At 33.8% G+C, this 7,307-nt stretch overlaps 1 long non-coding RNA gene across 1 annotated transcript; it reads left to right on the forward strand.

Annotated features, from left to right (window-relative positions):
• The first annotated feature begins 3,320 nt into the window (after nt 1–3,320).
• On the forward strand, nt 3,321–6,667 carry LOC106683903 (uncharacterized). Its single transcript, XR_001343615.1, has 3 exons — nt 3,321–3,519; nt 3,705–3,841; nt 6,584–6,667. It is a non-coding gene; the product is annotated as an uncharacterized lncRNA (long non-coding RNA).
• The last annotated feature ends 640 nt before the right edge of the window (nt 6,668–7,307 follow it).

Below are 7,307 nucleotides of genomic sequence, written 5' to 3' on the forward strand. Positions count from 1 at the left end.
GCCCCCCCCTAATAGTGGTAAGTTGAATAATTCTAATGTCCATTGTGCTGCGGCTATTGTAGCCATTGTGCTTACCCTCTCACCACTGCCACGGATTAGGCGCATTAATAACCGGATCCAAATTGCTTCTGCTTCTTTCAAAAGCTGCTCTGCAACAGTACCTCGGCGGCATAGCTTTATGTCGGGTCTTTGAGAAGTTCCTTTCATATTTGTCATTAGTTCATCTTGAAATTATTTCCTACTAGCTGTCCTATGTGCCTTTACATCTAGTGTAAGAGCCGGGAAGAAAAAAAGGCAGGTATTTCACCCCAATTTTTGATTACTTCAATAAAAATTATGTATAAATACTAGTCAAAATTCATGAGTCTGCCAAGTTTAGGTAGGGGGATTAAAAAATGGCGGCTGTTTCAAAACATTAAAAAACTAATGATTTTCTATTCGGAGCTATATCTTAAAAACAACCAATAACACTAGAAAATCTAAGAGAACATTATTTAAAGAAGAGTACATTCACTGAAGTATTATAAAGCCCTAAAAGAGCTATATTTGTCCAATAGTTCTCGAGATATAGCTTTTTTAAAAAGTAAAATTTCTTAAAAATCTACTGAAAGATTAGTAGTTAGTTAATTTATTTTGAGAAATCTATATCTTAGGAACTATGTGACGTACAGATGTCTATTAGCACTCAAATTAAAGCGAGTTTAATGGAATATGAAGAAGTTTATGACCTTTACCTCCGTAGAAATAGTAGTTTTCATGATATTGCTAAAATAAATTGATTTATAGGTGTTCAGACAATAAATTTGATTTATGAAAAACTTTATTTCAGAAACTATTGGACGTACTGTTGTCTGCCAGCGCTCAAATTAAGGCTAGTTACATTTACTACAAAATAGTTAATTATGTTAATCTTTGTAGGAGTAGTAGTTTTTATTTGATAAAATAAACTCACATTAATAAAATCACAAATTTCTAGTTGTTCATATAAAATGTTTGATTTTTGAAAAAATAAATCTCTAGATCCCTAAGACACACATATGTTTGCCAACACTCAAAATAAAGGAAATTTAACTTACTATAAAGTAGTTTATGACACTTATCTTCGTAGGGGTAGTAGTTTTTATGATATTCATAAATGAAAATTTGTACGAACAACTATAAATCAATTTATTTTAGCAAATTTCATATAAAGTATTACTCCTACGAAGAAAAACACCAAACACTACATTATAGCTTTTTAAACTAGCTTTAATTTGAGTGCTAATAGACACCTGTACGGCGAATGGTTTTTGAGATATACATTTTTCAAAAGAAATTCACTTACAACTGATCTTTCAGTATGTCCCATGAAACATTTTTATGAAATGTTGCTTATTAAAAAGCTATATCCAGAAAACTATTAACGTAAATAACTCTATTAGGGCTCATATTTTAGGAAATTTACTCTTCTTTAAATGACGTTCTCTTAGGTTTTCTCGTGTTGTTTCTACTTTTTAAGATATAGAGCTCCAAATTAAAAATTAGTTTTTTAAAGGTTTTAAAACAGCCGCCATTTTTTATTCCTCCTACCTATCACTTGGCAGACTCATCAATTTTGAATAGTAATTATACATAGTTTTCATTAAAGTAATAAAAAATTGGGGTGAGATAACTGCATTTTTTCTCCTCTTGGGCTGTTGTACAATTCCGTTACATTCCAATGATACATTTCTTTTTGCTACATATCTAGAGTATAAAACTAAGTGCGTGTAATAAAATCAATAAAAACTTTAATAAATGAGGAAACAAACACTTGAATGAAAGCTTTTCAGTTTGATGGTTTTATATTCAAAATATTTATTAGGAATACGCCATTTTAAACTATTTGATGAGTATTGAACAACATTTTAACTTAAATGATATACACATATATAGGAAATCCCTTAATAATTTTCATTTCTGTTTATTTCTATATTTTGATAGGCGGACAAACTATCCAATACGTAATTAACTGACAGGGACAATTGAGAAATATTTTGATAAGTGGGACAACCCTTTTATTTTTTGCTCGATATGAGGACAATACAATAAATCAATAGGATAGACTAAATAATTGATGGTATGTCCAAAAACGTTGCCCACAGAATGAAACACAAGTGAGAAGTAATAGGGTTTTTTTTTTTTCATGAAAATAAATAAATAATATAACTGCATACCCTTCTATGCTTTTAAATTAAATGTTTATACAAGTATATTATCTGTAATGTTCAGTATACTCGTCAATTTAATTTAAAAATTTTAATAGCTGTTACTAAACACAGTCGTTGTTTTAAATAAGTGTTATTTTTTTTTTGTTAGTCCATTTTTTTATCCTGTACTTCTTTATCTTGATTCCTGAACAAATTTATCTGTACTTTGTAGCCCTTATAATACTAAAATAAATTTGGAGGTATATTGATATTATGATACTTCCTGGGTGACATTTGTTTATTTGAACCCCTTCAATTAGGACACTTGAGTGCGAAAATAATATTTTCGGTACCAAATCTTAAAATTGCTTAAAGTTATTTTCTTCTTCTAAAACGAAGAAATTAAAAAGATTGAATATACATCATACTTACACCAACACTCTTCTCTCCGTATGGCTTCATTCTGATCTCGTCCTAGACAAGACATACAGAATGAATAAAAAATGCTTTTTCTTCTGGATATTTTTAAATGTATGTATATTATAGTGAGATTAACTCAGCCGCCTGGCAGAACAACTAGCTCCAGCTGGTAAAGGCTTCGAGAGCCTATAACCGAAATACTGTTTTTTGCCGGAGGTCCCACGACGATTACACCATCCTGCGGAGGATGGCTGACATCGGAAGATAAGCAGTAATCCGTTTAGAGGCGAGATATCTGTGACCACTGATGACTATCTCCCAACAGCGGTTGATACTACAATACCAGGTCCCCTTTCTGTTCAACATGTCTTTTAATCCCGTTCCGCCTCTTCCTACATTGACTAATGGACAGGTTCGGTTCGTCCTTTGCCATTCACTATTGTCCCTTATGGTCGGAGAGAGAAATCTGAACACAACGGAATGCAGAAATGTGAAGAAAAAAATTATCATCAACCAGCCCGTCGTGGAGAACATTGAAATGTCGGTATTGAACATTATCGGGGAATTTAGAAAACGTGGTGAATGAGGCCATGACATAAAGTATATAAATAAGGAATCATCAGTCATTGATAAATAAAATATCGACGGTATGATAGTTATGTTGTCTAGAGACAGTCACTAAACGCTACAAAAAATACTCAAAATACCTACTTCGATTAGCGGTAAATTATATATTCAGCTGTGGATCGAATATGTCGATTCGATAGCACTACTCGTACACATCCAGCATTTATAAAATGAATTTCCTTAGTGGGGGAAGAAACCTGAGCGTTGAGCGTACTCTTGACCAAATCACTATTTTAGACAACTGTTGGTCTAGAAGCTGTGAAAGTACTAAAACCAAGGCCCTTCATGTGTTGTAGGTTATAATGTATGTAAATAAGTTTACGCTTTAGGGATTATAACAGTGCTCTACCTTTACTCAGTTGTTATTATTTAGCCTCAATTGCGTGCATCAATGTATTTAGTGTGCGTGTTCAAGTTACATCTATTAGTTTGTTTTTCAATATATAATAAAAGGTTCTCCATAATGAATCTAGTGTGTACTTATTACAGTCACATTTAAGTCACAACAGTTGGCGACGAGGACAGAGATAGGGCAAGAAGTTTGTGAAATAAAAACATTGAACCTCCTCAGAAAATCTGTAGCAGCTCTCCAGTTATTTTGTCCTGTCACATTTTTAACACAACAGGTATTTTGCCCTTATTCATTACTCAGTTCAAGATATCAATCACAAAAACCATAAGTTTAAATTTGATTAAGTTTTTGCTAGATTTATAGGTTAGTACTGTTCCTGTTACAAAATATAGTGCTCTAATAACCTGCTATTTTTTGTAACAGTTCCAAATAGTAACGGTTATATATATATTTTTCCTTTACACGATTATTATTATTATTTTGTTTTGTAGTCATATTTTTATACATATCTTGACAACATGGATGAAAAACAGTTTGAGCAGTTTATGTCCCTGATGGCAACTGTTTTAAAAAATCAATCAACTCCAGTTCCTCATATTTCTCCTTTTGAGATAAATGATTCCCAAAATTAAAAATTCTGTACATATTTGGAACGTTTTGACCATTATTGTGATCTGAAAGGCATAACCCATCATAAGAAAACGCCACAACTATTGTGCACATCTATAGGAAAAGATCACTATAATAATTTAGCTGCATTGTTGGGATCAAATCAGCCTATCAGGGACATAAACTCCTACGGTTTCAACAATGGTTTCACAGCATTATTTCCTTTGTCCCACTCAACACGTTGACCAGACCATTTCAGATTATGTCGCAGCACTAAAGGGCAATTTGAAATGCTGCGATTTTTATACTATATGTTCCTGTAAAAAAACAATTTTCATCGCAAACACTTTTCTCCGATTACAATTTATCCGAGGTCTCAAGGACGGCTGGATACGAGAACAGCTGCTACAGGACGCATCGCTTAAGGATTTTGATGGTTCTTTGTCAAGAAGGAAACAGCATTAGAAGCCTACCGTTATGAATCAGGCCAACTAGAACAAACAGCTGGAAGTTTCTCAGAGCCCTCAGTCGATGCATTCAAGGTATTCAAGCCTAATAGACAAGAAGGAAACAATTACAGTCGCGGTCGCGCACAGTTCAGATCGGATAGCTGCAGTTGTCAGACGGGCCTTGGTCGATATCAATGTTCTCAGGCACGAAAAAGTCGCAATGAAGTCGACCACAAAGCTCTAGGTATTGAAGGACTGTGTCTTAAGTGTGGTCGTGCGAATCATAGATCGCATGAATGCAGAACGCAAATGCAAAATTACCAAGATGAAGCAACTTGCTCAGAGATATGTATATTGGGAAAGGATAAATAAAGACATTGAACGACTTGTTAAAAGGTGTGAGCCCTGTGCCAGAGTTTGTAACAATCCCCAGAAGGGCGAAGTACATCCTTGGGATCTGCCTGAGGAGAACTGGGAGAGAGTGTATATTGACTACAAGGGCTCCTTCGAAAACCACTACTTCTTAATGTGCGTTGATGCAAGATCCAAGTGGGCCAAGGTGCACATTCTCCGCGACACTCCGACCTCCAAGTTAACTCTAATACTATTGCAAAAAGGTTTTCTCAATCCATGGATATCCTTCAGTTATGGTATCGGACAACGCCACCATTTATAAGAGTGAAAAATTCTTGAATTATTGTAAACATTTTCCAGAAATTCAGTGCGCCTAATCACCCTGCAACAAATGGACTTGCTGAACGCAGTATTCAGACTCTGAAAAGAAGACTCAAAGCCGCTACTGATGATCCAACTCCTTTGTCTATCAAACTACAGAACATTTTATTCCGATACCGTGCAACCTAATTAACCTCGGGTCATTATACTGCTGAACTTGAAAAGAAGAATTCATATTCGTCTGAATTCTCTTCATCCGAATACAAAAGCCGTCTGGTTTCGGCGACCAAGGATGCTCGGCGGGTCCATTTTATTCAAGTGGGGGAGAGAGTCCAGGTGAGAGCCCATCAAGATAACCAGGATGTATGGCAGTTTGGAATCACCATCAGGAAACTTGGAAAATGTCACTACATCGTCGTATTGGATTCAGGGCGTAGTTTAAAGCGACACATCAATCAGCTACTATCGTCCCTGGTATCTAAGAAAAGTGTCGCATTTGCCCCGTCGTTCTACCCACCTAGGAGACTTGAGTTCCAACTACTGCTGAACCATCAGAGTCAGATGCTATAAGAAACTTTTCTGGCGCTGACTGTAGTCAGCATGGCACAGAAGAGCCCAATGCACATGATCCTCCTGAGCCCAATCAGCCTAAAGCTCCTCCAGTTCGCAGATCGTCAAGACAAAGAGCACCTCCACGTTACCTTTCTGACTATGGCCTTAATCAAATGGAGTAGTTTTTATTCAAGTGGGGAGAATATAATGTATGTAAATATGTTACCCTTTAGGGATTATAACGGTGCTCTTAGCTTTACTGAGTTGTTATTATTTAGTCTCAATTATGTGCTTCAATGTATTTAGTGTGTGTGCTCAAGTTACATCTATTAGTTTGTTTTCAATATAATAAAAGGTTCTTCTTAATGAATCTAGTGTGTACTAAATACATTCACTTTTAAGTCACAACATAGATGTACTTTTTTTTCTATTCTATTTGATGAACTAATTCTTCTTCGCTTTCCTAAACTACAATACCTCATTAATACTCAAAACGTTTGAAAATATGATTTCTAAAATTAAAAGCTATATGTGTATATCTTCTTGTGCGTTCTTGAAAGTCCGTTTCATATGTTTAATAATTCATTGCTAATATTTTTTTTTCACATTTATAATTTTAAATTTTGTAATATACCATTACATATTAACCATCATTTTTTAATTTAATAACACTTAAAATAATATTGAGAATAAGGTTATGTAATTCCTAATTTCACTTTTCTGTGCTACAGATTGGAGCAGTTTCGAAATATAAAATTACTCCCAAACACAGATTATTCATCTATTATACAAGTTATCTAATCAACGCCTTTCTTGCAGTCGTATATATATATAAAGATATTTTAACATTTAATTTATAATGAACTTATTTAGATCGTAATAAATTATTATTTTGATAATAAATTAGTAAACAAATACATACATGTTTATAGAAGAAAACAAAATGAGTAATAATTTTATTTTAAATCATGAGGACCTCAATATTACACGTGCTGTCAATTTGGCCAGAACCAGATATCAATCCTTCCATGATACATTTTGCAATAACCCAAATCCATTTGTTTCTAACCAGATTTCCCCTTCATTACCTGATAATCTGAAAAGAAGGTGGCCTCGAAATATTATAGGAGGTCTATCAATGGGTTAATTCTCCACATGTTGGTATCATGCCATCGTATAACTATTTACTTTGTATGGGCGTTGATGACCTCAGGGTTTTATGCCCTTAAAACAACAACAACAACTATTTACTTAAAATTTATATTATTGTATATATTTTTAATACAGTTGCAAATATCAATAAATTAATTTTTAAAAATTATGAGTGTATGAAGATTAATAATTGAGGGATCCGCCACAATGAGGAGTTAGTTCATGTTCGTTTGTTTTTTTTTGTAAAAAGAGACAATTTTGAAAATTGTATTTTGACTATTTTTTTTAAAAATTAGTGTTTTC

This window comes from Halyomorpha halys, unplaced genomic scaffold, assembly GCF_000696795.3.
Source record: "Halyomorpha halys isolate HHAL.00 unplaced genomic scaffold, Hhal_1.1 Scaffold526.1, whole genome shotgun sequence".
Classification (NCBI taxonomy): Eukaryota; Metazoa; Arthropoda; class Insecta; order Hemiptera; family Pentatomidae; genus Halyomorpha; species Halyomorpha halys.